This window comes from Protopterus annectens, chromosome 1.part2 (genome assembly GCF_019279795.1).
Source record: "Protopterus annectens isolate FY-2018-M chromosome 1.part2, PAN1.0, whole genome shotgun sequence".
NCBI lineage: Eukaryota > Metazoa > Chordata > Ceratodontiformes > Protopteridae > Protopterus > Protopterus annectens.
The window spans coordinates 296,283,243-296,288,512 of record NC_056727.1 but is presented as its reverse complement, the minus strand read 5'-3'; the positions used below and the strand labels follow the sequence as shown (position 1 = coordinate 296,288,512).

Sequence of the window (5,270 nt, the reverse complement as noted above, 5' to 3'; positions counted from 1 at the left end):
TATAACTGACAAATGGTGCCAAAACCATGGTCTTAAATTCAGTGCTAAGAAATGTATAATTGTTTCCTTTGGGAAGTCAACCATCTTGGTTAATTAACATGTTGATAATATGCCCCTGAGTCGACCCAGTGGTCATGGATCCGGGTACACATGTAGACAGTTGCCTTACCTTCAACCACCATGTGGCCACAGTGGTGAGGAAACCCTTTCATGTTGTGCAAATTATAAGTAAGGGCATGGCATCTAGGTCCAAAGAGGACATTATCCCACTGTACTCCATCTTTATTAGACCAACCATTGAGTACAATGCTCCCTTTAGAAAGTACCTGACCAGGTATATGCAGTAACAAGAGTGACCTCAGAGGTTCCTTACAAAAAGAATACACGGTATAACAAATCTGCCTATGCAGAGCACTTTAAAACCCTTTCCCACTACTCAGTCTTTTATGGATTGCTGAGGGGTGATCTATGCCTGGCTTATAAGGCATCCGCAAACCTTACACTTATGAATGTTCTGCATATTCATAAATTAAACAGTACCATAAATACAAAGTCTATGGACCTGAATTTTGTCTGTGATTTAAACAGAGCATGCTGGAGATACAGATTTGTGTTGCAGAGACTGCCTCTTGTATGGAACAAGCTTTCCATCCATGTGAAGCAGAGTTCATCTATTACCCAGTTTAAATGCAATTTAGACCAGTGGATGGGGAATAGGAAATTTACACAGGGTTTGCCACCCATGTCCGTTATGGGCAGAGGTAACTTATAAATGCCTGGTCCTCAATGTCCTATTTGCATAAAGGACATCAATATTCTTTTGAGGAAATTTGGCTTAACTTTGAAAGATCCCCTGGGTCATTAGCCAAGTAACAATCTATGAATCTATTATTTGTGAGAAACCAAACAGATTCATTAATGGGGTGTTAGTGTCTTTAGGGTCCCAGTTTATGTTAAGATCACCCATTATAATGTTTGCATGGGATATATTGCTATATAGCCAGTGCAGAAGTTGTTCTGCTGTGTTACTATTTGTCCTGGTTGGATGTAAAGCTCAGTGATGCAGATGACTTTTCTGCTATTAAGTCTGAGATGTGTTATGAGATATTCTGCATTGCTAAATGTCAGTAAAGGGCACAGGTAAGGGCTAAGTTCTAGGGAGTTTGTGTCTATAATTGTTACTCCTCCACCACATTTGTTCTGTCATACTGAGGCATTATTTGTTTGCCTTTTACATGAGTTTTAGCCGGGTTTCTCTGGTAAGCATGCTTAAAATTCTTGGAGTTTATTGCAAATGCTTCTGAGATTAATATTGAGTAGTATTATACCAGATGTATTTGTACATAGAGGTGTTGAGCCTGGGGAGGATATTGATGCAGTTTGTGACATAGCAGTATTGCCTGGGTATGGATGGACATCTCCACTGAGTTTCAGATGAGTGACTGAATGATAGAAGTGCAAATACCATTCAGATTTGAATGTGTTTATAAGGAGCTGGTGTATCGTTTCCAGGTTAGTTTTTACATATTTGTAGCTAAGGGGGTTAGAGGGATTTGACAAGTGAATTTGTGATGAAATGAAACAGAAGGGTGCTGTTGTGAGTGGTGCATGGGATGTAGGTGGTGGATGATTTGCTCTTTAGAGAGATATAAGTTTGCTAGTCATGTCTGTAAGTGTGGTGAGGTGTAGCAGAGAGATTAGGTGTAGGTATATAATTGTTGTATGATATTGTGTGTAGGACTTTTAGAGGATTTTGTGAGATACCAGTCAGATCTGAGTGACTGTTGGGGGAAAGTATCTAGAAAGTTGTATTATTGTTTTGTTTAGAGAAAGATTTAGAAATTAATCAAAATCTCATATTAAATATACTTTATTCTTTGGGTTGCTTTTATCAGATTGGTTACAGGGTTGCTGCTTGCTATGTTTCTACAGTGTTGCTTAGTTTTAGTGAGAAATAGATTGAAATACCAAAGTAACAACCCTTAATATTGAATTTCAGCTAATTTAAAAGGAATTGAATTATTTTAGTAAACCAGATGTACTATCCATTATAATCTTCATCCTCATCCTCAACAGCTCCAATTTTTCCAAGTTTGTACATGGAGTCAGTGTATCATGTTGACTGTTACTATCGCTTTCAATTCTCTCTCACAGGTTCTCTCTCACACGATCATCCCTATTTTATCTAGACTCCAGACTCCTTCACTTCCTCTTACCTTCTACCTGTTTCTCCCATTGTTTATCAAATCATCTGCTTTCCTGAAATGTAATGCGCTTTCCTTCATCTTCTATGCAGCTGGTACCACATTAGCCTTTGCTCTGATGTCCTCATTTCTTTATCTTTCCCATAGTATGCATTCTGCCAACTTTCTCTGGCACTTAACCTCCATCACTTCAACCTTCTTCCACTGTTCTGCCTTCACTGTGAAGATTTCTGTGCCATACAGCAATGCTGGTCACACCTTTGTTTTGCACACCTTACTTTTCCGATTTTGGCACTTTTTCTGTCACATACTATCCCTGACTTTGTATGTCATGTGGCTGCAGCATCTCTGATTCTTGCTTTCCCTCTTCATTCATACTTCCCTTCTCCTCAACCACCCTTCTCAGATACTTGAAACTGTTAATGTGTTCCACAATTTCTCCTTGTATTTTAATTCTCAGCTTATTCTTATTCACCCCATTTGCTCCCATGACAACTATCTTGTCTTTATTCATTTTTATTCCTCTTACTTTCAGTTTTTCATTCCTGTCCCCTATCATTTGCTGGAGTTCCTCTTTAGAGCCTGCTTGCACTGCCACATCATCTGCATACAGTGGCTTTGTTGATCTATCCCATTTGACCGGTTTGCTAATGTATTCCATCACCAATATGAATGACAGTGAGCTTAGATATGATCCCTAAATCACACCCGCTCTTACTGGAACCTTCTGTGAGTCTGAATATGCTTTGTTCTTGAATCATTGGATAGTCATACATAGTCTGCACTAATTCTACCTGAGTTTCTGAAATGTTAAACCATTGTAAGACTCCCCAAATTAGATTTTTTAGGACTTTCTAATATGCTTTCTCCAGGTTTAGGAATGTCCAGTTTGACTTTTTCATTATCTGCAGGCTCCTTTCCACTATCTGCAGCACTATAAAAATTCAGTTTGTTGTGCTACTTCTTGATTTGAAAGCGAAATGCTTAACTCCCAACTTCATTTCAACTTCTCTGCATATTTGTTTATCAATCAACCACCAGCGCTTTCATTAAGTGTTGCAGAAGTTTGATACCGATGTACTGCCCACGGTTGTGAATGATCCCTTTATTTTTGTAAACTGAGGTTAGAATGCTAATTTTCCAGTGATCTATGATACTCCTTTCTTTCCATACTATGATGAGTGACGTCTGAGCAATTTCTCTCCTAACCCACTCAATATCTTGAGCATATATGCTTTGACCTCATATAAGCCTGCCGCTTTCCCTGACTTCATTTTCCTTAGATCTGTTCTTACTTCATCTAAGGTAGGTTCTTCATTCTCTTTTATTATAGGCTGTACATAGGGTAGTACTGCTTCTGAGGGGTTATACATAATGAACAGTTTGATGCAAATCATGTGCAGACTACTTACAGCATTATGCTGTGCACAGTGAGTATAACCGTGATGCCTAATTTTATGTCTATTAGTTCTACAATGGGAGCTCATGACAACTGGAGGGATACATTATAGTGCAATTCGTTTTTATATATGTCCAGTCTTTTTTTACTATAATTTAAACAGGAAGAGGAACAAGTGAGTCAGAGACATACAATACACTGTTCTGTGATTCAGCATCTTGATATATAAATATGCATCTATTCTCCTCCAAAGATGTAAACGTGCATCTATTCTCCTGCAAAGATCTCTTCATATAAAAGATTTGAAAGAAAAAAATATTTCTTGAATTTCTTATCCTAAAAGGATAATGTAGAAACCAACAAAATTACAGTAGAAGACAGACATTAAAAGGAGCACTATTAGAGAATGGACAAACTGTACATTGCCACCCTGATTGCAGAACAAATGTTCTCCAGTAGGGTGTTAATGTTCAGGTAATTGCAACAAAAAATTCTAGCCCACAATTTCATAACAGTTAATATTTACTTAACATTTGTTTACTGGGAAAGCCCGACTGGGACAGAGACCATTTTCACCAGAGGCCTGGGAAGAAACACTCCAGACGCATGTCTTTGAAATGTGAGAGGAAATCGGAGCACCTGGAGGACTCTGCACAGAAAGCACCCCAGCTGAGAATTGAAGCAGAGAACTCTTGCTGAGAGGTAACAATGTTAACTGCTGTACCACTGTGCTGTCAAAGCTTACGGCACCTGGTATTCCCAGGTGGTCTCGCATCCAAGTATCATCCAGGCCCAACCCTGCTTAATTTCCAAGATCAAATGAGATCAGGTGCATTCAGGGTGATATGAGTGTAATACTGAAGCTGTTAGTATGTTTCACTATCAGACAGTAAAAAAAGCAGATGTCTGCCAATTTATGCTGTTTTGCAATTTAGCAAGAATAAAATTAAAAGAAAAAGTAAATAAAGAAAAACATGACAGAAACGCATTTGTGTTTGGGTGTGTTTGCATATGTGTGTGCTTGGATGAGTGAGGAAAAAGAGAAAAGAGAGAGAGAGAGAGAGAGAGAGCATAAGCAAGAAAGAAAAAGGAACAGATACAACTGTCACAGCAACAGGCAGTCCAGCAGCACGGATCAGTTAAAAAGAAGGAAGGGAAAACCCTTAATTCTGGCATTACTGACTGACTTTAATCCTCATTGATTTACCAGAACTTTAATTGTACTATGAGGCACAGACCTATACCATATGGCAAAATCACTGAAAATAATAAGGCATGAAGGTGGAGTTATTATCATCAGTGAAAATAACAAAGCATAGGAGTGGAGTTGTATGCCTTGCATTCTATGACATACTTTTTTCATTCACTTTTTCACACATAGGCAGCAATCTACTTAACACCGAATGAGTGATAAGAGACCTTGGGACCCAGGTGGACAGTAGTCTCGCCTTTGATAGTTACATCACCACAGTAGTCAGGAAGTCCTTCTACGTGGCAGACCTCATCATAAAAGGGTTCTCATCCAGGAAAAAAGAGGTCATTGTTCCCCTCTACTCGTCACTCATTAGATCCATTATAGAGTACAACGCCCCTTTTGGAATTGACCTCACAAGACATCTGCAGCAGCTGGAAAGGCCACAGAAGTACCTCACAAAGAGGATTACTGA

At 38.8% G+C, this 5,270-nt stretch overlaps 1 pseudogene; it reads right to left on the bottom strand.

Annotated features, from left to right (window-relative positions):
- Positions 1 to 4,341: 4,341 nt before the first annotated feature.
- On the bottom strand, positions 4,342 to 4,460 carry LOC122792612 (annotated as a pseudogene).
- Between the last annotated feature and the right edge of the window lie 810 nt (positions 4,461 to 5,270).